Source organism: Danio aesculapii, chromosome 8 (assembly GCF_903798145.1).
Source record: "Danio aesculapii chromosome 8, fDanAes4.1, whole genome shotgun sequence".
Lineage (NCBI taxonomy): Eukaryota > Metazoa > Chordata > Actinopteri > Cypriniformes > Danionidae > Danio > Danio aesculapii.
In genome coordinates, this window is record NC_079442.1 from 9,983,724 (window position 1) to 10,009,366 (window position 25,643).

At 40.4% G+C, this 25,643-nt stretch overlaps 1 protein-coding gene and 1 long non-coding RNA gene across 2 annotated transcripts in view; one reads left to right on the forward strand and one right to left on the reverse strand.

Moving 5' to 3' along the window:
* adrb3a (adrenoceptor beta 3a) overlaps positions 1 to 25,643 on the forward strand; it is a 47,016-nt gene that overhangs the window by 16,940 nt on the left and 4,433 nt on the right. The window lies entirely within an intron of this gene.
* Positions 2,618 to 4,496, reverse strand: LOC130233216 (uncharacterized). Its single transcript, XR_008838195.1, has 3 exons — positions 4,412 to 4,496; positions 3,621 to 3,703; positions 2,618 to 2,717 (listed from the first exon to the last, which is right to left on the reverse strand). It is a non-coding gene; the product is annotated as an uncharacterized LOC130233216 (long non-coding RNA).

The following is a 25,643-nucleotide window of genomic DNA, read 5'->3' on the forward strand; positions in this document are numbered from 1 at the left end:
TATATATATATATATATATATGTGTGTATATATATATATGTGTGTTTATATATATATATATGTGTGTATATATATATATATATATATATATATATATATATATATATATATATATATATATATATATATATATATATATATGTATGTGTGTGTGTATATATATATATACATATGGTGCTAAAGGAAGAAAGGAGGGGGAAATTATGCCACTGGCCCACAGTTGGTGCAGGGCAGAGTACCTGTAAAGGTGGGCCAGTTGCGATGGTCCCATCGTATTTTGCATATAGATTGTATGGCTTGTTTCATATGCAAACAAGTATCGGCATCTGAAAAGGTGTGAACCAAATGGCCTGCAGGATCTCAAGAGTTGTGAGCCAAATAAACCATTTGTTAATCTCCGGAGAGGTTATATCCTTTGTTATAAAGTACTGTCTCACAGACAGTACTTTGGGTTAAGTTACTTGAAGACAGACGAGTTAACATCACTGCTGAGGAAATGCACTATTCATTGTCTTCAATAAAGTCTTCTCCCCATAAGAACTTTGGTCAGCTTACTTATTGTATGTATTAGAGTCATCTAATACATTGGCGAGCCACCCAAGAATGGTTAAGCCAAATACAGCAAAATCTAAAATTTATATATATATATATATATATATATATATATATATATATATATATATATATATATATATATACATATATATATATATATATATACTGTGCCACACTAACATTTTCATGTCTTCTGTAGGTTAGCTTGGATTGCAGACTGATTGTGACGTGACATGGCCATACAGGTGTATCTCAATAAATTGAAATGTCATTGAAAAGTTTTTAGTAATTCAATTTATAAAAATTAAACTCATATATTACATACATTCATTTAAATTAAAATATTACTTAAGACCAATAACAGAAATGTTGGGACTACTGAAAATTATGAACATGCACAGCACTCAATATTTGGTTGGGGTATTTTTTGCATGAGTCACTTCAGTAATGTTGCATGGCATGGAAGTGATCAGTCTATGGCACTACTGAGATGCTATGAAGCTTAAGGTTGCTCTGATAGCAGTTTTCAGAACTTCTTGCATTGTTTGGTCTAGTGTCTCACATCTTTCTCTACTTCAAATTTGAGCGAGTTTGGTGGCCAATTGAACACAGGGATACAATGGTCCATAAACCAGGTATAAGTACTTGTGTCAGCAGGTGGGCAGGTGTCAAGTCCTGCTGGAAAATAAAATCAGCAACTCTATTAATCTGGGGAACCAGTGAAGTACTTTAAATGTTCCTGGTAGATGGCTGCGCAGTGGACCAGCAGTGGACCAACACAGGCAGATGACATGCTCCTCAAACTACCACTGACTGAAAAATCTACACTGGACCTCAAGCAGCTTGGATTATGTGCCTCTTCTCACTTCTAAAGGAAATTTCAAGTTTAAAAGAGGACTTTGGTAAACTGACTAAGAGTTTTTTTGAGCAGTCTTTTGTCCTCAGCCCAGGAAACACACCTCTGATGTAGTCTAATGCTTCCATATGCTGACCAGCTTCATGGAGATGCTGATTTGATTTTCCAGGAGGATTTGACACCTGTCCACACTGTCAGAAGGACAATATTACTGTGCTCGATTGGCCAGCAAACTCTGGCCTATGGAAAGAGAACCTATGAGGAATTATGGAGAGGAAGTTGTGTCACTAAACCAAACAACGCAGAAGAGCTAAAAGCCATTTTTCAGAGCAACCTGGGCTTCACACCTCAGCAGTGCCACAGACTGATCCACACCATCCCACGTCACATTGCTAAAGTAATTCATGAAAAAAATTGCCCCGACCAAGAATTGAGTGCTGTACATGTTGTTAATTTACAGTAGTCCAACATTTCTATGTTAAAAATCTTATTTTTAATAGGTCCTAAGTAATATTCTAATTTGGGGTTTTCATTAGCTGTAAGCCATAATCATCAAAAGTAAATGAAATAAACACAAATATATTAGGCTGTGTAATGAATCTATATTATATATGAGTTTCACTATTTAAATTGAATTACATGGCTTTTACATGGCATCTAAATTTATTGAGATGTACTTCTATTTGAGTATCTCGCATTAGGCAATTGTGCCTACAATGACTTTGAAGCATCTGCTGCCAGTGTGAACATCTCCACCGATTACTAAGGTCATGATGGCCGCACCACAAGATATATACATACACGAAGCAACTCTTTCTTAAATATTTCTCAAAACTTGGAATATTGTAATTTATCGAAAAGGAATAGACAGTTTGTAATGTACCAATACATCTTCCCAAAATTGCCAGAAGAGCTTGTGTGAAGTTGCTCCTTAAACTTCATAAATGTATTATATGTTGTAAGGAATTTACCATTAAATAGCTTTTTTTAAATATGGACTATTCTTGTGTTATTTAAAGTCCATTAATTAAATGAGCCGATTCGTAAATAAAGTTTATCATTTTATATATTCGTCACATATATAAACACATTTTCCCTACCAAGCATCTATTTTGTAGTTACACTTTGAAGGCTTACCTTTGCATGAACTCCAGAGTTACATCAACTTCCAATGGATAACTGATGTTGAGACTGTAGTAGGTCACAAACATCATCAGAAGGGCATCACCACAATTTGTGACACCATCGTTCACAATGGTCTGATCCACAGCAATCATAAAGCGTCCAGCTGTCAGGGGAGAATTCCCTACATTACACAAACACACACATTGGTCAAATTTTAAAAAGACAACAGTGCTTACATGGCTATTTCTCCTTTTCAGTTAACTACCCTGATGAAGAAATAATAATAGTAAAAAATATAAATTTTTATGGTTTACTAGAAACCCCAGCAAGATTTAATTTACCTGTCACTTAAACTTGACACAACATCTTTAATTTCCGACTCACTCAACTGAGTATTTGCTTGCAGAGCACCTTGAAGTAGATCAACTACATACTGGTGGCACACAGAGTTAAGACTGTCAATTTGTTCCACAATCATTTGAATAGTGGAGGAAGGTATAAGGTATTTGGCTTATAACTTCATATAAAACCGAGATAAAGTCCTCATATCATATCAGGTGGGCACAGGATATTCTCTGGCTCATCAATTCTTACCTCTGGTGCATTTTGAGCAACATCAAGTGACTCACTCTGCACAGAATGAACAAAATACACATCTGATACCTGTAAAGATGTAGCATTTTTATGATATTTAGAGAGGTGATCAGTAAAGGAGGACCTCAATGAAAAGGTTTTGCCACACATTTTAAATGGGCAATCTTTCTTCGAAACGTGATTTTAAATGATCTAAGAGATCTTTAAGATCATTGCACTTTCTGACAAAGTGGATTTTGACATATCAGTGGACCCTGTACTGTTTCCCACTGCAATATGGATGACTGTCTATGGTGGCGCAAAATGACTTTTAAAGCAATTGTACTTTGTGAATCTTGATTTGCAACCAGCTACACAACAGGCATATTCACTATGAGCTTCATTTTTGTGTAACTGTTGGTGATTTACATACCCTTTCAGTGTTTTTGAAGCAATGCCACATATAGGACATGTGAAAGTTTTTAAAACACTTGCCATGTTGCATACTCACTTCAGTGTAATAGAGATATATTTGAGCTTGAAAATGCCTTCTTGCTTCAGGTAGTTTCACGTTTAAATTCTTGAATCAAACAACTGAGGGTGAAAAAAAAGAGACAGAAGTTTGCAAATGCTTGCTATGTAAAAATTATCCAAGTATAACTAAACACAAATCACTGAAAACTCACAAACTCCCATTTTATACAGAAAAGTCAAATGCCTGTAATCTTTATGAAAAATTCTGTGAAATTTGTAGTATAGTTAACCTTTTCTGAAATGAAATGCAGCTTGTAACGTTAATGTTTTCCCCTTACAAATGTGACTATAATAGCACAGTATGAGTGACTATTTCCCCCGTTGCATTTCAGCTTTATATCAACTAATTTACGTTCAATTTATGCCAGACTCAACGCTGACTTGTTTTAAACCAAACCATTATCTTTTATAACACTTTAGACGGTATCTTGGTCGTTAAAAATCTCAACGAAGTAACGTAAGGTTAATGTGGCATATTGCTATTATTTTAAGCAAATCTTTAATGTTAGCCTATTTAACCAGCTAACTTGTGTGTCAAAAACACGGCCACAGAAAACAACAAAAGCATAAGTTTTAAATTAGGCAATTAGGAATTATTTTATTCGGCAACGTTGAATTTGAAGCTAAAACTCAGCTGCAACCTTAACGTTACTTAGCAAACATAACGTATGTCCTACATTACTCGCCTTGTCTATCAAAACGTACACTTTGACAGTTGTATATTTGAATACGTCGATAGGTACTTTAGAGTCAAGCTTTTGGCGTTACCTCACAGATGTGGAGTTTCCTCTTCACAGCAGAGAAGTAAATTTGCGCGGCCGCGTCTCCGTTCAGATGGCGCGCTTTCTTCCCGTGTTCAGGACTGCCACCTTTCAGTCGTGTTCTGATGTCGTAAAATGATTGCTATGCTAATCGTGTTACGAACACAGAAGTAGGCCATGTAATGTTTAGTTAACTTTTTGTTGACTTGTAACTGTAAAGATTGATTAGAAAAAATATTTACAGGTCATAACATGCATACACAAGTAATATGTGTGATTAGTCACTAGGAGAAAAATAATATAATAGCATACATCATACATATTATAGAAAATGAATATAATAATTAAAATGAGCATTTTTTTTGTATTTTACAGTGCATGTACTGTACAGTATGTGGCCTAAAATACTAGGCTATTATTTGACATTTATAACTTCAATTTAATCTTCACTTTAACAGGTTACAGAAAAATCACGTTTATCCACATAATCATCACATGTGACCACGCATGAAGTTCATGTGACCACATGGAGACTTGTTCGAGATGACACGTTATCCTGTGAACAGCTGGCAGTTAAAGTTGGACAAATAGTCTAACCCATGTTATAACATGTGGAGCACATGAAACTCATTCCAACATGCTCACCATATTGCATTTTAGCAGCTTTGCTACAATTTATTCAGCAACTGCTTGTCAACCTTGTTTACAAATATTTATTTGAATGAGCTATTGTATACAAATTGCATGTTCACATTTTGCAAGATTCAACATTCACATTAAAAAAGACATTCATGTGTATTTTCAGCCCAATATGCTACAAGTTTTTTACTTATTTATTTGTAAACCTCAACATCTTGGTGCTATTGGTGTTACTTTTACATTTCATACTTTACAAAACAATATAACAAACCCTTAAAAAAAATAACTGCAGTAAACTGAAGTAAAACTGCAGTACAACTGTGGAACAATAGCAGTATAAAGAATAACTGCAGTAAAAATATTTGCTACTGCAAAATTGCAATATAATGAAGTATACAGTTCAACTACATTACTACATATTGAATTGAAAGTTCAACGCCAGTTTAATTTTCAGTACATTAAAGTACAACTATAAAAAAAGGTAAACTGCAACTTTACTCCACTTGTGCATTGTAGTGCTGTACAGTCTAATTTGCCAATGGTGTGATAATTGGACTACTATAAGCTACTGTACTTGTTTTTGTACTTATTTTCAGGTATTTTCTTATGGTAAACTAGTCATCTTCTAAATAGAATTTGAAAAGTTTATTAGCAAAAACAGATATGTGCAAGGCGCAGTGGGTAGCACTGTCGCCTCACAGCAAGAAGGTCACTGGTTCGAGTCTCGGCTGGGTCAGTGGTAATTTCTGTGTGGAGTTTGCATGTTCTCCCCGTGTTAGCGTGGGTTTCCTTCGGGTGCACCGTTTCCCACACAGTCCAAAGACATGCGCTATAGGTGAATTGGGTAGGCTAAATTGTCAATAGTGTATGTGTGTGAATGAGTGTGTATGGGTGTTCCCAGTGATGGGTTGCAGCTGGAAGGGCATCTGCTGCTTAAAACACATGCTGGATAAGTTGATGGTTTATTCCGCTGTGGCAACCCCAGATTAATAAAGGGACTAAGCCGAAAATGAATGAATAATATGTGCAATTTCACATGCACATGTAGTCAAGTGAAACTTCACATGCAAAATCATGTGACATTTCTGTAAGGGGTGATTATATCTTCAATGGTACTAAAATCACTTTAAATGTGGTTGGATTTTTGTTAACCTATTTTTACAGGAATAATCAGTAAATATTAAAGTCAAATTACACATTACTCTCTGAAAATACAGAAAATTTAATTAAAAAAACTGAAAAAACATTCATTCATTCATTCATTTTCTTTTCGGCTTAGTCCCTTTAATAATCAGGCGTCGCCACAGCGGAATTAACTGTCAACTTATCCAGCATATGTTTTACACAGCGGATGCCCGTTCAGCTGCAACCCATCACTGGGAAACATCCATACACACTCATTCACACACATACACTACGGACAATTTAGCCTACCCAGTTCACCTGTACCGCATGTCTTTGTACTGTGGGGGAAACCGGAGCACCCGGAGGAAACCCACGCCAACATGGGGAGAACATGCAAATGCCAACTGACTCATGCCGAGGTTCGAACCAGCGACCTTCTTGTGAGGCGATTGTGCTACCCACTGCGCCACCTGAAAAAACATGTAATACCAAAATACTATCAATTATCTGTAAATTGGAATTTTGAAATGTTGGAATTTTTAAATACAGAAAATATCTGTAAAAATATATATTTCACTGTATAATGAAAAAACAGGAAAATTCTGTAAAAAAATACAGACAATTATCTGTAAAATAACATTTATTTTTTACAGTTTATTTTTACAGGAATAATCTGTAAATATTAACGTAAAATTACGTGTTACTCTCTTAAAATACAGAACATTTCCTTTAAAAAACAGAAAAAGAATGTAATACCAAAATACAAGCAATAACTGTAAATTTAATGTAAGATTTTTTTATTACAGAACATATCTGTAAAACAACAGGTATTCACTGTATAATGAAAAAACTGAAAAATTCTGTAAAAAAATACAGACAATTACCTGTAAAATAACGTTTATTTTTTACAGTGCTGTAACAGCTGACTGCTTATCTTCGTATGGACGGCTTTTCCGCTGTTACCAGTTTGTAACGAGGTAACACGATGAAGGGGTTCGATTCCGGTAAAGAACAGTTCCAGAAAGCAGATAAAACAAAAACCAAAGGCAAAGAATAAAATAAGCAAGTAAATATCAGGGTGAAAAATGTAGTAAAATCTGAAAAAGTGGTTAAATCAGGGGGATTTTCTTTTTCTGGTTTGCTTTACAAAATATTGTCGGTTGAGTTTAGGAAAGTGGGTGGGTGCTGATCAATCGGTGCTATTTAAAACTCTATCGGTTAGGTATAGGTGAAAGTTGAGGGCATTGGTCAGTCGGTCGGTCAGTCAGTCAATCAGTCGACAGTGGCCTCTGGTGGATTTACGCAAGAAGAGCAGACGCAAACAGAAGTTTAAGATCTCAAAAAGTGCAAACAGCAGCCTCTGGTTGATTCGTTAAAACAAAAACTGCAAAAAAAAGTATCTCCTGGGATGTATTTGGCCTTCTCCAGAAATGTATATAGGGCTACGTTTTCAGAATGAGCCTGGGTTGTAATTATTTGAGAATTAGGGCATGTGTCCACTGAAACATTTTTGAGTTGCAGTAACACAAGTGTTGTTGCTATGGTATTATTTCTATAACAAATGTCATGAGCACACTACTGCAAGTCGAGAGTGCACTCATTTAATACGAGTATGCAAATCTCTTTGCTCACAGACCAATTTCTTCTGTTCGTGCACAAAAGTCTTGCGCACTATCAAATATACACTGCTCACATGCAAATTTTCTTGCACGCTCTCAAATATATGCAGCCAAGAATGTCCATATGATTCATATATTGGTCCATCATTTATGTAGCCAAAATTGTCCAGCCGAAAATGTTATGGTTTATTACATCAAACATAAAGGTAATAACCAATTATTAAATAATATGTAGACCTGTTTTTAGTATTTTGTGTATTGTTAATCAATAGTGTACCAATGTAAATATAATTCTTGGGATAACTAATTTAACAGGAGGACGTCTGGAGAGGAAAAGCACAAAAGAAAGAAAGACCCCAAGGCACAGATTGTGAGTCTGCAGTTTATTTGAGAGCGCACAAGAACATTTGTGCACAAGAAGAGTATATTTGGCAGTGCCCTAGAAGTTTTGTGCATGAACAATTTCATTTGTCATTGAAATAAAGCCATAGTATTCTAAAAATGTTTATCTGTGAGCGCTTCTCTAACTGTCAAAGCTTTGCACTCAATGTAAAATGCATGCTTCGTGTCTTGCTTTGCTGCTAGCATTTAAAAAATGTATATATATATATATATATATATATATATATATATATATATATATATATATATATATATATATATATATATATATGTGGGCCATTATATGGATACACCTTAATAAAATGGGAATGGCTGGTGATATTAACATCCTGTTTGTGACACATTAGTATATGTGAGCGGGCTTGTCAAAAAACTCATGAAAGAATAAAGTTACATTTAAAACCAAGCACATCATTGTTGTTCTTGTGAAATTCCCAATAAGTTTATTAAAGTGTCTCCATATAAATGGCCCATATATATATAGATATATAGTGTAAATATATATAGTATTTTAGTCATCAAATATGATGAAAAATAATAAAAATATAATAATAATAAAATAAAAAATACAACCTGCATGCAAAATTTTAACAAATGCTGACTAACAATGTACATGCACAAATATAATATTGTAAAGCTTCCTATTAAAATATATGTATATGATACCCATTCTCCTGTGAGTTGGCAAATAATCTCACCCAAATTAGTTTAAGCAGTAATTGACTCAGAATTTAATTCGATCTATGGTAACATGATTTGCTAAGCCAGTTGTGGATGATCTTTCTGTTCCTTTCTTTAAGAGTGTTCCACTCACTCATTCTGCCAAAACAGCTGTGTAATAAAGTCAATATCTCAGCATTTCCAAATTTCTCATGAGAAGCAAGAGTCAAGTTGTTTTCACAGAGAGGATCATCTGCTCCCATCTCGCAAACCCCTGTGCCACATTTTATTACAGCTATGATAAAGTGTGATTTTTTAGTCAGTGGCCAGCAGCAGTGGTGGATTATAGACCGCTTATGAGGTGATGACTTTTACATCTAAGCCTTACTCACTCTGACTTGGATTTTATTGCTGGAGAACACCAAATGTCTGTATTATTGGTGGCTAATATGTGATTTGAATGAAAACTTATATCTGAGTTTATAACTGATTTGGCCATATGGGTACATTAGACAAGAAAATGACAAGGATATTTTCTGAGCTGTAATCAGCATGTGAAAACCTCAAAGTTCTGCCCTGTAAAGCCTTTCTGTTTTTAAAGTTTGGCTTGTGACAGTTGTCTCAGAGGTATATAGTATATCAAATCAGTAAGGGCTTGTTCGGTTCAGAACAAGGAACTCTGAGGAAAAAATCCAGAATTCCTTTAAAGGATAAGCTTTGGAGGTCAAAGGGCATTTCTGTTGTTCTGCTACACCAAGATGCAGTAAAGATTGAGTAATTACTTCTCCAACTGGATTGACAGATGGGCCAAGTGAAAATATTTGTCCAAACTGTTGTCTTTCAACTATCAGTGTATGTCAAACAATTCTGAAATCTGATAATTTTAGCTAAACTCCTGATGGTCTTGGTGATCAAACTTTACACACATAGTTGTTGCAAAAAGTTTTGCGATATTTTAAAAAGCTGTCTGCTGGGAATAAATCCATTCTTGTAGATCCTTTTAATAGATTAAGTGTAAAAGCGTATAAAACTTTGTGAGAACATTTGTTGATTGTGAGGTCATTTCCTTAAGCATGCCAATACTGTGGTTTGAAAGTGGCTGAAATAATATTAGCGCTCTGAACTCTGACCCGAAGCCTTAACAGTTAATTTATGGTTAAACAGCGTAACTTAGATGGACAACAAGCACATTATTACTTTTTGTTCATATAACCATTTGGTTCAGCTGGTACTGGTGCATGAAATCAGCCTTGGAAGAGCTCCATTTTGCTGAATGATGAGATGGATTTACATCCATGGAAGTACATAATCAGAATACAACATCTTATTACTCAAACAGACTACACAAACATTTTGTTTAATGACACCAAATTTCCTTGACAAAAGAGATGGATGTGTCTGTGACAAAAAGCAAACAAGAGAACTGAATTGCCATGAACTCAGAACTAGAGCCAACTCGCTGAGACAGGATCATGTAGTTTTTTATTATATATACATATATATATATATATATATATATATATATATATATATATATATATATATATATATATATATATATATATATATAAATATATATCTGAATGGAATGCTCAAAAAAAGTGTCACCCGTTCCTGTCCATGATATAGTTCCCAGTATAACATTCACTTCCTTGATATTTGTAGAAAGTCTTTTTCTCCCTTTCTGGACAGTGTTTCTTGTCAAAGCTTGTCAGGAATCATGTCATGGAAATATTTCTCATGAGAAACTTATATGACATTGTTGTGGATATTGCTGTTTCTTACGCACATACATACAGCATCTATAAGATTAACTCCATGCACTTCACATGAAAGGCCTTCTGGATACCCAAAGACAGATTTGATAAATGGCAGGATACTGATATTCCACTCGAAGTACAAGCTAAATCTTTCTATTTAGCCTGATATAAATCATGCTTTCCGATCCAGGTCTACATTTTATAACAACGGCGACCTCATTTCCCCTTAGGCACTGTGTGTGACAGGTATTGTGCTAAATAAATGACTGTGATTCATCTAAAATGGAAAAGCTATGGCAAGTAAGGGCTAACTGCCGTAAATCAAGGTGGAACTCAATGGAGAACAAGATATGAGAGAGCATATGTGACAGAATTATGCTTTTTAATGTCTTTTTATTTTATAGGTGTGGCTTTTTTAGTGTTTTCATTTTTTTGAATCTTAAATTGTCACCATGCTTGAGTTCCTATAAATTCATTCAGAAATACAAACAGTGGATGTGGAAGGATTTGAATATTGAGTTGGCTCTAAATTTCCCAGGTTTCAAATCCTGCCTAAAATTCTGTTGAGATTCTGTTGGAAATAATGTATAAGTGATTTAGAAACAAAAATTGACATAAATTAAAGAAGAGTTTGAATTGATTAACTAATACCAAAGTCCCTTTAAGGCAAGTCATTTCACTCGGCAGCCATCTTTGAAATGCCTCTTGGGCAGTATGTTCGGGCATTCTGTCTGAATCAAATTCTCCAAAACTGTTCCCCAAGCTTACGATTACATTACATATTCGGAACCACCAATAAGATTGAACAACTTCTTTCTTATAAGTTTTGTTTCTAAATGTCTGAATCAAACTAAATTTGCATATTTTCAGGTTGCCCGGACTAATGCGCTGGAGAAGTTAAAATTTAAATAAAGAAGTTTAAATTTAAATAAAACAGAGTTTAAAGACATGCGCTATACTGTAGGTGAATTGAATGAACTAAATTGGCCGTAGTGTATGTGTGTGAATGCAAGAGGGTATGGGTGTTTCCCAATGTCAGGTTGCAGCTGGAAAGGCATCCGCTGTGTAAAACATATGCTGGATAAATTGGCGGTTGATTCCGCTGTGGCGACCCCTGATTATTTAAGGGACTAAGCTGAAAAGAAAATGAATAAATGAATGAATGAACAAAAGTGTATGGGTGTTTCCCAGTCTTGGGTTGCGGCAGGAAGGGCATCCATTGCGTAAAACATGCTGGATAAGTTGGTGGTTCATTCCGCTGTGGCGATCCCTGATTTATAAAGGGACTAATCTGAAAAGAAAATGAATAAATGTTCTAACACAAGAATAAGTATTATTTGATAGTTTTATGACAACTTTGAAGAAAGGTGATGATCCACAAATGTTCACTGTTCAATGTTCACTGTGTACGCTTTTTAAGATCTCCAATTTCTCTTGAGAGTGCCATTCGTGCCTGCTGTTCTCTCGTAAATCCACCACAGGCCACTGTTGACTGACCGTTTGACTGACTGACTGACCGATCGACTGACCCACCCTCCTCCTTCCCTAAGCCCAACCAATAGTATTTTAAAAAGCACAGATTGACCCACCTACCCACTTCCCTAAACCCAACCAACAATTTTCAAAAGCAATCCAGAAAAAGAAAAGCCTTCATTTGATTTTGACCACGTTTTCAGATTTTACCACATTCTCACCCTGTTATTTACTTATTTATTTTATTTTTTGGATTCTGTTTTTGTCTAACCTGCTTTCTGGAACCGTTATTCACCGGACTCGAGCGCCGTTGTCGTGATCAACTCCTCTCTCTATCTCAAATCCACTGACGTACATGGCGAACTAACATACGGAGGTAAGCGGTCAATTGGTAAACGTGAAAAAGAATGGCGTAATACCGCCCCGTAACATTCGTTTTAAAAATGAAATGCAGCCGTACCTACTTCTGTCTACATAATTTGCAATCTCCAGAAACATATATAGGGCTACACATTCAGAATGAGCCTTTGTTGGAAACAAAGTAAGTGTCCAGATAAAATAAATAAATAAATAAAATAAACTGTCCAAACCTTATGTAGTGCTCTTATCATTGCTCTCACATGCATATAAACGGCGGCAATAAAAACGGAAGTGGCACATCCTCTCAGCGCATCAGAATCCAAAGGTTAAAAATACCCCTTGTTCCTCTAATTCTTTATGATGCAATCAGGAAAGAAGCCATAACAGAGGGAGAGTGACAACTTGAGTGGCAGCGTGAAACAATTGTGATAAGTGGACAGAGCCAGCAGAATATGATAATAGTGAAGATTTTAATTTTGGAGCGAAAAAATGTGCAGTCATGCCATGACATACGTTAGATGATAAATTGTAATAATTACACTGGGAATAGTACACCCCACAATTTGAAATTATAACATAATAGACCCCTTCGACCCCTGAAGTGTCAGGTAACTCCCAAAGCTCTCTATCTTAATGAATAGCTTTGTAAGAAAAACAACAGTGGACGCGTGACAGAAGGGAACAGCTCTAGCTGAGTTAGCAAGATCACAAACGAAGAAATTCAAAACGTGTTCCAGGTGGCCTTTCTAGGCATGGCAGCAAGGCCAGACGTGATTAAAATATTTTCAGGTCATCAATCACTTAAGTTGACCATGTTTTACATCTGACATTTTATTGGACCACCTTTCCAAATAAAGCGGTGTCCAAAATAGTGCAAGAAATGGCCAACATAACCATCTACCTTTACTCAGAGAAAGATATTTTAAACTAAATACACACTATTTGAATAGATGGGAAACATATCCCAGTGTGACTTCCACAGACTAGCCTGAAAACACTGGCCAAACTCAAAACAGAAGCAAGCCTGCGCTGCCACTGACCTCCGCTGCTATGGTGAAACATAGGCTTCCGGCTGAGGCTCATGGTGGCCAGAGACAGTGTTATATATTGTTCATTGTACCTATTTGGATAATAAAACATGGTGATTATTCTAGTTTGGAGATTGCAGTGGAACTTTAGTCGTGGTTGATGTAAAGTGTTAAAACACTGATGTGGTAAATTATATTAAAATGCTATTGGTAATAAAAATGGATGATAATGTAGGGTTAAATATCTTTAAAGGAGCAGTTAAATACAAAACATGTTGTTAAAGTATGTTTAGAGACTTTAAAACTGACTTTTTGAACCTTTTGAAATGTCCTTGTTTATAATTCAGTGAAATATAATACAAAAGCTTAGCTAATGCTTAAAGAGGATGTAGTTAAACTGGTTGAATAGATAATGAAATAAATAATAAAATTATCGTTTTGTATTTTACCATCATTAAGCAGAAATACTTCAAGGAAGAAACTTGAACTCTTGTCTTGAGGCTGGGTGGTTTACTATGGAGAAAATAAACGGGGGAAATGTGGACATTAGCTGTTGCACTCTGTCATCAGACATTTGTGTATTCAAACTAGGGATCCTTAAAATAATCGATTAACCGTTAACCGAAAGTGCGTTTTTAACCAATTAATGTTTCAGTTAAATGATTAAAAATATGATTTTATCTATTTTTAAAGTTTGGCTGCATAAGGGGTCGATCACAGCGAAGATGCTTTTTGCGTTGAGAGGGTCATCTTTTTCCCAGAGCAGCAGTGTTTGTGTTGTCAAGACGACTACGGAGAACTTTTAAAGATAGAGGAGAGGCTTGTGCTAGCTGTTACAAGTTATCCAGAGCTGTATTAATTTACAAATCTTAAATTTCACAATATTATTAAATATTACAATTATTACAACATAGACAGCAACACTCGCGCACACTCAATATGCAGCTGATTCCGTCATTTTCTAGTGACATAAAAAAAGAGCATGGCGCTTCTTTTTTTCTTGTCAACAAAAAAGGCAGTGACAGTGTGGCACGTGCTCCTTGCAATTTTGAAACGGAAAACCACATTCGCTGTGATCGGCCCCTTAATGTGCAACTACAACACATGTTTGTTAACTCACGGGATAGTAACGTGCAACCACAAGTGCCTACAGACATATTTGCCAAAAAAAGCAAAATGGAAGAAGAATATTGCAGTTTGACACAGACGAGTTGATGCCAAACTAGCGCTGATGCTAATCGCCTCTGTCCTGAATCTGCATCATAAACACAACAAATAGGCTATAACTTTAATTTTACAGCTTGTAAAACATGTATGCAAATTAATGCAATATCAAATTTAAACAACAAAACTGTTTACAAAAAGTCAAGATATGCGCACGTTGTAATTATTGGCTTTTATCACAACGCAGTGCAAACACTTGAACCGCTAGTGAGAGACACTCAAGACATAATCTTTAAAATAATGATTTCTATTAAAAATGTAAAAAGGTTTTATGATATAATATAATATTATATATAATAATATAATAATATTATTTTTATAATATAATTAATTAAATGCATATTTTCTGTGGAGCGATCGATTTAAGGTAGCCTGCTATTTTTATTTGACGGAGGACAAAAAAATTTAGGATTGGGAAAAAAACAGCCTATGCTGGTTATTAAAAAGGATTCAGTCAGAGTTTTCGTTTTGTAATCTAAATTTGTCATTTAAGTGAAAAATATCTAGGGCAGGCCTATTTATTTTATTCTTTTTATTTAGTTTATTCTTTTTTTCTGTGCTGTTGGAAACACTGCAGGTACGTGAAGATGCTCTGTTGTTGTGTTCTGTTATTAGTATATTTGCATGTTAAAATAAATCAGTGTTTTAAAATGCAATATTTACTGTGTCAGACACAAAATAGACACATCGATTATTATTTTATTAAAATGTAATAATAATTTAATATTTATCTGACCAGTTAACGGTTAATATTCCATTAACGAGTGGTGGTTTGTCAGTTATCAAAATTAACTAAATGAGCATCCCTAATTCAAACAAATTATGTAATATCTTAGTGGCAATGTCACAACGTTTAAAGCAAAAGTAATGAATTACAATCTTGTGCTATGTGAAATTATTTTTTTTATTGTTTTATTTTTATTATTTTGTAAAATGCAATAAAATTAAGAATATTTGGCTTGTTAATGCTCTTTAATTTTTAATTACTTTACTAAAGTGCAGAGAAAAGATTTCCAATGATTTCAATGACCATTAAATTATGTAACTATAGAGAGATTTTGAATTCCATTACTACAACACACTGCCAAATTTGTTTTAACATGAAGTTAAATCAACTTTCCTTTTAATTACGATGTTTAGTTGTTTGGAAATGGACAATACTAATTGTTAATCTTTCATTGTTAATCTTTCATTGTCTGATTTTCCTTGAATTGCTTGAATTCCTGATTTTACATGATGAGCCACATATTCTCAGTAAAAGACAAATCTGTACTGCTGTCATGGCAGTTAAGCACACTCGCGCTGTAACTTTGAACCCACACTGTTGTAGCACATGCGGAATAAGACTTGATCATAAATCATAAACTTCCATGAAAGACGTCATTTTGTTGGCATTATCTAACTCTATACTTTCCATACCTGCCAACATTTGTCTTCATCATTATGGAAGACCGGGGTATGTGTGGGGGCCGCCCCATTCAAATCCCGCATCTACTACTTGCACAGAAATCAACAGCACTGGGTTGTAATGTATGTTGCAATGCTTTTAGATTTAAATATTTCATCAATTGTGTGAGGTTATGAGCTTCACGAAATCTGGCAACCTGACAAACATGGACAAAAAGGGATTTTTCATAACTAGACTGGGCCATAAAAATTATGGGATTTTCCCATGAGAAATAACAAAATGGAAGGGTGGTGAGAGATGGGTGTGAAAAACGGGAGATTTTTGGGAAAAACAGAAATGTTGGCAGGTACGATACACTACTAATATATTCCTTTATATACAATAGTTTATGTGCAGATTTTCATGTCACCCATTTCATTTGTTCGTTTGCTCCCTGAAGCATAACATGCTTTTGCATCTATCAGTCATGAAATTCTTGATTGTCCTATTGGACATTGAGTTCTCATTCTCAAAAAACTTATCTTTATCAGAAACTTTTTTTTTGATTATTTGAGATTAGTTCCGGCCCTGAGAACACCGTGACATCACTACACAGAACTGACACATACCAAAATATTAAAGACTCACTTTGCATTCCTTGATGCAGCAGCAGACTGTGTTCAGTAACTGAGACTTTTCTGAAGTACCACTGAGAACATTTAAAGGGCACCTATGGTGAAAAATCTACTTTTGAAGCTGTTTGGACAGACATATGTTTAGGTATAATGTATAGACCATCATATTGGGGTGACTTAAACACACCCAGTCCTTTTTTTCAATTTATCAACATAAAAACGGTGGACCAATTGGAGCGGTTTTCAGACCGACCGCAACTTGACGTAGGAGTGCGGCCCTTCCGCCCACCATATTGATTTACAGCTGCGTATTAAAGTTTCCCGGTAGTCACGTGTATAATCATATCAACAAGAGAAGACGAGCACAAAGCAACCGGGAATAAAAGGCCTGTTCAGTTTGCTAGGATCATCAATCATCATCAAATGTGATTAAGAGTGAGTTTCACATGTTTAAATGTTTTAAAACAGTGCATGTGTGTAATGAATTACAGCGATTTACTTCAGCTTTACCTTATCAGCACAGCCGCGTGTCAGAACAATTATAAAAGTAGACGCTTCAATCCCGGTTTGTGGACGTTAAATCAAGTTTATTTTTTACATTAGCATAACAGATATTCATAAAGCAGTGGATATTAACCTGTAACCTGTCACATTTGCGTGCAAACAGAGTGCATAGCTAAACGCGTGCGCTGCTCTGTGTATGTGTGTGTGTGTATCTGTGTGTGTGCACGTGAACTTTGTAACAACATTTTGTGTGACTCATCATTGCATCTTAACAAATGCATCAAATGCTGATTGGTAAAGTTCTTACTGTAGTATTTCTCACAAGTGTTACGTGAGATCTGCTTCCTTTAAGTCTGTCTGTTTTCTGAATCATCAGAGGGAGGAGATTAAGGCACGCAGCAAGGCACGTAAAAACGGTGGGTGGGGAGGACTAGCCTTAAAGGTGAAGTACAACAAAACCGCAAGCTGACGCAAAAAAGTATCAAATAGAAACTTATCAAAGGTATAATAAAAAATCTGATGGGTGTTTTGAGCTGAAACTTTACAGACACATTCTGGAGGCACAAAAGACGTATATTAAATCTGGAAAAAGGGGTAGGGTGCCCTTCAATTAACAACACAGGATTGTAAAATTCAATGCCATAGGAAGGCTTAAATGTTGAGTACATTGAGCTGAGGTTTGCTGCCTTGCCCTAAACAGATTTCTCTGGTTTCTTTTAATCATGTCCTATAACAGTTTTCCTTTTATTTTGCTTCTGTCACAAGACTTTTGGAGTATGTTGCAGCTATCAAAATCAAAAATTGTTTAAGTTTATAAAAATACAACAAATTTGGTCTGTGACATTTTTTTATTATTATTTCAATATATAAAAAGAATTCATAAATCACATATTCTTGATTTGATTGCATTTTACAAAAAAAAAATTCCCAACTTTTTGAAATTGAATGTTCCCCTTCGGATGGGGAACTCCAATGCTATGTGGAAACTTCCACTATGGGGATTTCGTCAGAATCCAATCATCTGAAAGAGTATAAAAACGGGCCAATGAAATGCCAATGAGTTGGCAGCGTCAGCGTGCACAGCTGGCGTCAATGACAATCAGTCATGCTATAAAGACGCAGCCAGTGCCATGCTCGACATCCTTTCGCTTTCAGAGCCTTTCACGAAGCTTCTGAGAGAGTCTTTGAGGGTATCTCCAACCTGTGTCTACAGAGAGAGATCGAGAAGCAGCTTCTCCCGGTCCAGAGCGCGTATACGCAGTGGCAGATGGTCGAGCTGGGTATTTCTCCCTTGCCTGGCGTCCTTTGGGTCCGGTCCTCCAAGAGCGGTTTGTATATAGGAAAAAAGCTTTCCTAAAAGAGCAACACGGTCGTGCAGCGCGTCTTTTTCAAGACGTCACTCCGACCGTGCGTTTCTGGATGCGGTGGTTTCCTATCCCCGGATGATGGGCACGAGCACAGCGTTTCATGTCTGGGGGTCCAGCATGTTAATGCGGTGCTCGCGGGCAGTGCATGCCATCACTGATGTCATGTCTGTTGCGCAGTTAAGATCGCGGCTCGCTCTTGCAAAAGAGCCACCCACCCCAGTTGTCCCCCGCACTGCGGTTGGCACTCGGGCAGATCTGAGGGTTTCAGTGAGAGTAAATCCGCCGCCCCCGGGCCGTGGACCTCTCGCTCCTCCACGCGCTCCATCCAAGCTTCAGGTGAAGAGAAGCGCTCCGTCCTTGGATGGTCGCTCTCTCACCTGATGACACCGGGGGTCAGATGTCCATCGCTGCATCGGAGGATGGGCTGTCATTGTCTGATGAGGATGCGAGCCCGCTCGCTCCCTCCCTCCGGGGTGGAGAGCGCGGCGTTAGCATCTAAAAAGCAGACATGATGGCCGTGCTTTCTCGGGCTGCTTCGGCCGTGGGTCTGGTGATGGTTTATCCCCCAGCCCCGCGGCCGGACCGACTAGATGGGTGTATGTGGAGGATATAAGGAGGCAAGACCTTCAAAGCCTCCCGTCCCCTTCTTCCCGGAAGTGCACAGTAAACTCACGCTGTCCTGAGGGCACTTTTTTCTGCCCGATCTGCGTGCGCTTCCATCCTCACCATCCTTGGAGGTTGGGCTGTCAAGGTCTGACGAGGATTCGAACCCGCTCGCTCCCTCCGGGACTTTGAGCGCGGCGTCGAATCCAGAAGCAGACTTTGCGGCTGTGCTTCCCCAGGCTGCTTCGGCCGTGGCTCTGGAGATGGTTTATCCCCCAGCTCCGCGGCCGGACCGATTAGAGGGGTGTGATGTGGATGATGAAGGCGAGACTTTCTAAGCCTCCCCATCCCCTTCTTCCTGGATGGGCACAGTAGGCTCACGCAGTGTGCTGCGTGCGCCTTCCCCCTCACCATGCACGCTATGGCCACCTACCAGCGCTACCAAGCGCAGGTGCTGACCCGGCTGCGCGAGGATGGTTCTGACCCAGGACTGAGCATGCGCTCCGCACCGCAACCGACTATGCTCTTACAAAAAAAAAAAAAAAAAAAAATCGGCTGTGTGTGCCCTGGGAAGGACGATGATCACATCCGTGATCCAGGAATGCCACCTCAGGCTAAACCTGGTGATGTGCGTGACGTTGACAAAGTTCGCTTTCTTAACTCACCCATTTCCCAGGCTGGCCTGTTCGGCGACACTGGCAGTGAATTCGCCCAGGAATTCACGCCGGTGAAAGAGCAGTCGGAGGCGATGGGCGAGGTCTCTATCGGCGGGATTGTATGACCGCTCCCCCCCGCCGAGCCATCCACATCCGCTGCTTTTTCGCCGAGGACGCCCGCCCGCAGCTTTGCTTCGCCGCCCCGCCTGCGCCTCCGGCCACGCGGCTGCGCCGAGCATCGCACAGGCAACCAGCGTCCCCCGCCCAGGGCGCCGCTAAGTTCGGTAAAACGGACCGCGAAGCGTCCCTGAGGCGGGCCATCTGGGGAGGAGGGAATTTGCTCTTTCCCCGCTGGAGGGCGGGGCACGTTATTTAAAGGCGTAAAAAAAAAAAAAAAAAAAAAACGCCATAAAAATCCTCAGTGAAAGAGCACTTCTCCCCTTCTCCGGATGTGACAGCCCGAACACTGCCAGTCTGGGACGCTATGCCTTCCAGCTCGCAGGATCTGTGCATTTCGCCAATGGCTCATGGAGCACGAGAGAACGGTCTCCTTTCTCTCCACTCCCAGCCCCTCTCCTGGAGTTTGAGTGCGAGACGAGAACATCTCCTCTCCTGCTCTCCTGTGGGACCCCAGCGCTCCCCGGATGAGCCCACTCACTCCACGCTGCCCCGCCGCTGGCACGTCAGCGATCGTGCGGGTGGGACCATTTGCGGGGGCTCTGCCTGCCTGGTTAGCGCGGGCCAGCCCATCGCAATGGCTCATCCATACGACCAGACTCGGCTATGCGATTCAGTTCGCTAAACGGCCTCCCAGGTTCACGGGCGACCAGGGTCAGTCCTGCGTCCGCCCCTGTCTTGCGAGAGGAGATTGCTGTCCTCCTGGCGAAGGATGCAATCGAGCCGGCCCTCCAGCCGAGATGGAGCGCGGGTTTTACAGCCCGCACTTCATCGTGCCCCCCCCAAAAAAAAAAAAAAAAAAAAAGCGGTGGGCTATGGCCAATCCTATATCTGCACATTTTGAACCGCTGCCTTCACTGGCTGCGCTCCGAAATGCTTACGCAGATGCGCATCACGCGATGCGTTCGTCCTCAGGATTGGTTTGCAGCAATAGATCTGAAGGACGCGTATTTTCATATCTCCACACTTCCACGCCACCGGCAGTTTCTGCGGTTTGCGTTTGAAGGTCGAGCGTGGCAATACAAGGTCCTCCCCTTCGGGCTCTCTCTGTCTCCGCGAGTTTTCACCAAGCTCGCGGAGGGTGCCCTCGCGCCCCTTCGGCTCGCCGGCATCCGCACGCTCAATTATTTCGATGACTGGTTGATTTTTAGCCCACTCTCGGGAGCAATTGATTATGCACAGAGACAAGGTGCTCCGGCACCTCCGCCCGTTGGGGTTTCAGGTCAACCGAGAAAAGAGCAAGCTCGCCTCCGTGCAGAGCATCTCCTTTCTCTGGTTGGAGCTGGACTCGATCACCATGGAGGCGCGCCTCTCACGAGAGCGCGCCGAGGTAATGCTGAACTGTCTGAGAGAGTTTGACAGGAAAAAAAAGTGGTCCCCCTGAAATTATTTCAGAGGCTCCTGGGGCATATGGCATCCGTAGCCGCGGCCACGCCGCTCGGATTGCTCCATATGAGACCACTACAGCATTGGCTTCACGATCGGGTCCCCAGACGCGCATGGCACACGGGCACACACCGAGTGACTGTCACTGCGCTGTGTCACCGCACCCGCACCCCCTGGAAAGGACCCCTTCTTCCTACGGGCCAGTGTGCCCCTAGGTCAGGCGTCCAGGCAGGCTGTCGTTTCGGCAGATGCCTCCAGTATGGGGTGGGGGGCCGTGTGTAGCGGGCATGCTGCTGCGGACCTGTGGAGGGGAACCCAGCTGCATTGGCATATCAACTGCCTAGAGCTGTTGGCAGTGTTTCTCGCTCTGCGCCGCTTTTTACCGGTGCTGAGGGAGCAACACGTGCTGGTCAGGACGGACAGCACGGCCGCGGTAGCGTATTCCATCCGGATGGGGGTATACGCTCCCGCTGCATGTCTCAGCTCGCTCGCCGTCTGCTCCTCTGGAGTCATACGCGGCTGAAGTCGCTGCTTGCTATTCACACCCCGGATGGGCTCAACCGTGCGGCCAACAGGCTCTCACGGCAGCTCCTTCCCCGGGAGAATGGCGACTCCACCCCGAGTCATGCGTAAGTATGCACTCCCCCCAGTGAGCCTACTCGCGCAGTTTCTGTGCAAGGTCAGGGAGGACGAGGGGCAGGTCTTGCTAGTTGCGCCCCTGGCCCAACCGGACCTGGATATCAGAACTCTCCCTCCTCGCGACGCCCCCCCTGGCGAGTCCCTTTGAGAGAGGACCTACTCTCTCAGGGACAGGGCACCATCTGGCACCCTCGCTTAGTTCTGTGGAACCTCCACGTGGGGTCCATAGGACGCGACGAGGAAGACTTAGGTAACCTACCGGTGGCGGTGGTTAATACCATCACTCAGGCTAGTGCACCCTCTACGAGGCATGCCTACGCCCTGGAGTGGAGTCTATTCACTGAGTGGTGTGCTTCTCGCCGAGAAGACCCCCGATCTTGCCAGATCAGTGTTGTGCTTTCTTTCCTTCAGGACAGGTGGAGCGAAGGCTGTCGCGCTCCACACTGAGGGTTTACGTGGCCGCCATCTCCGCTCATCATGATGCGTGGATGGCGGCACCGTGGGGAGGCATAACCTCATCATCCAGTTCCTCAGAGGTGCTAGGCGGATGTTTCCACCCCGCCCCCCTCTCATACCCTCTTGAGATCTCGCGGTAGTGCTACGAGCCTACGTGGGGATCCCTTCGAACCACTCGACTCAGTATCCTTGAGATTTCTGTCCTTGAAGACAGCTCTGCTGGTCGTGTTGGCATCGGTTAAGAGGGTTAGGTACCTGGAGGCATTTTCGGTCAGTGACTCGTGCCTAGAATTCGGGCCGGCCTACTCTCACGTTGTCCTGAGACCCCGGCCCGGCTATGTGCCCAAGGTTCCTACCACGCCGTTTAACAATCAGGTAGTGAGCCTGCAAGCGCTGCCCGCGGAGGAGGCAGACCCAGCCCTTTCATTGTTGTGTCCTGATTCGCGCTTTGTGAATATATGGGGACCACACTCAGAGCCTTAGATCCTCTGACCAGCTCTTTGTCCATTACAGTGGTCGGCAGATGGGAAGTGCCGTATCTAAACAGAGGTTGGCCCACTGGATAGTGGATGCCATCTCCTTCGCCTTTGGGCCAGGGTGAGCCGTGTCCCCCGGGGGTGAGAGCGCACTCCACTACGGAGCATCGCATCCTCCTGTGCGTTAGCACGCGGCGCCTCTCTGACAGACATTTGTAGAGCTACGGGTTGGGTGACACCCAATACATTTGCAATTTTACAATCTGCGAGTGGAGCCGGTTTCCTCAAGGGTATTAGGCAACCCTTGGTGATTGAGGAAACGATTCGGTTGAGGTGTCGAAACACGCTTGCTGCGCCACTCTCCCTAACCCGGAGATACGTGCGCTTTTTCAGCTTTGTCAGTTTAGTTCCCCATTTCTTTGGCGAACCCTGCAGAGTTCCTCCGAGGCCCCCAGCACCTGACTCAGCGGAGGAGTCAGGTGTTGGCCCGTTACGTTGTCGGCATGCGTTCAGCCCGCGTTCTGGGTATAGGTGCCTGCTATGTGTGATCCCCGCTGGCGATCCCATACGTTCACTCAGCCACGGTATAGTCCCCCCTTCTAGGGCAGGCTCGTGTCTTCCCTCCCCGCTAACCATCCTTATGCAAGGACTCCCCATCTCTGGGCTAGTCCATAGGTTGTCACCAGGTCTCCCCTCTGGGTAACAGGTGAGCTCCGCAGCGTCCTCCCTATCGGGACTGAACGCTTTCCCAACGTACTGTCGTATCAAAACCTATTTTACTGGGTTATTGCGACTCCCCGAAAAACATAACTGTTCTGAACAGGTAAGTGAGGGCCAGGGGACACGTTGGAAGACTGTGTCTCGGGGCGTTGTAGGTGCGCTCGCTCTACTGCGTGGCACACCCTTCGCCAGGGACGCAGTAAGGTTCTTTCGTTGTGGCGTTTTCCATAGATTTCCCCATAGTGGAAGTTTCCACATAGCATTGGAGTTCCCCATCCGAAGGGGAACGCTACGGTTACTAAAGTAACCCTTCGTTCCCCGAGGGGGGGAACGGAAATGCTATGTTCCTTCGCCACAACGATTGTCCCTTAGCTGTTGAGCGTGAAAGTCTCTTCAGCTAGAAAAGGATGTCGAGCATGGCACTGGCTGCGTCTTTATAGCATGACTGATTGTCATTGACGCCAGCTGTGCACGCTGACGCTGCCAACTCATTGGCATTTCATTGGCCCGTTTTTATACTCTTTCAGATGATTGGATTCTGACGAAATCCCCATAGTGGAAGTTTCCACATAGCATTTCCGTTCCCCCCCTCGGGGAACGAAGGGTTACTTTAGTAACCGTAGCGTTACTTTGTCTAAAACAATCAAATACATCTGACCATGCTTGTTTGTCAAGCTATTTATATCAATTGTATTTTCGACAAATGTAAGGCTGTTTTAGACCAAAAGTGAAATTTGAAGTAAGCAAACCTCAAGCTGAAGGAAATGTAAATTCACATTTATACAGTTGAGGGCAAAGCTCACACAAACCATTCAGCAGTGTTGCCTTCCTGGACTGCATAAACAATAGGATACATGAAAAGAAAATAGAACACTCTTTAGCAATGGCTGCTCTGAGTTTGCATTTCACAGATTTTCCTCATGTTAAGAGACGCTAAATTTGTTTTTGTGCAAATCAAATGAGCAAATACTTGTTCACATTAAGCTAGAACTACTGTTCAGTAAGTTTCATGTATATACGTTATACATGACGCATTTGCACTTATTTGATTTTATCAACATTGGGTTTCTGTCAATAAATGGAAAAACAAAGTAACTGCCATTACTTTTTTGAATAGTAAATCAGATATTTTCCTGGAGATTAAAAAGTAATGCTTTACTTTATTTGAAAAGTAATCTGATTACATAGCTCAAATTTATTGTAATGCACCCAAGAATAAGCAGGAACTGAAGACAGTTGCAGTACAGGCCTGGCAGAGCATCAGCTGGGTTTAAACCCAGCGTCTGGTGATGTCTATGCATTCGAGACTTCAGGCTGTAATTGACTACAAATGATTTGCAACCAAGTATTAAAAATTGAAAGTTTGAATTATGATTATTATTCTGTCCCATTACTTTTGGTCTCTTAACAAGTGGGAGGCACATGTGCAAACTGTTGTAATTCCTACACTGTTCACCTGATTTGGATGTAAATACCCTCAAATTAAAGCTGACATTCTAAAGTTAAAGCACATCTTGTTCGTTTCGTTTCAAAGGTTAGAATTGTGTCGATGCCCCGATATTTATGGATAAAATATTTGTTTACTGACAGTAAAAATGTTAACATTATACATAAGCTTTATGTTACATAGGCTATAATTAGAAAGGTCTTGACAAGCACAATACAATAAGCATAACTGCTTTTGGTAGAGACTAGACATTATTAAATACATGTCAACAGTACACACATGCAGCTTTTAGCCACGTTTTGTAGCTTCACCAAACATTAGTAAACTATAGTTGATCACATATATTTAGTTATGAATTCATATTTAGTTATTAAATGATCTAGCTGCAATCACATCACCCCATTATACATTTGGTATACCATTTAACTCCTACTTTTTGTATTAATATTATCTGTTATGCACCTAAGGTCTGAGAGAAAAGCAATTTCAATTCTCT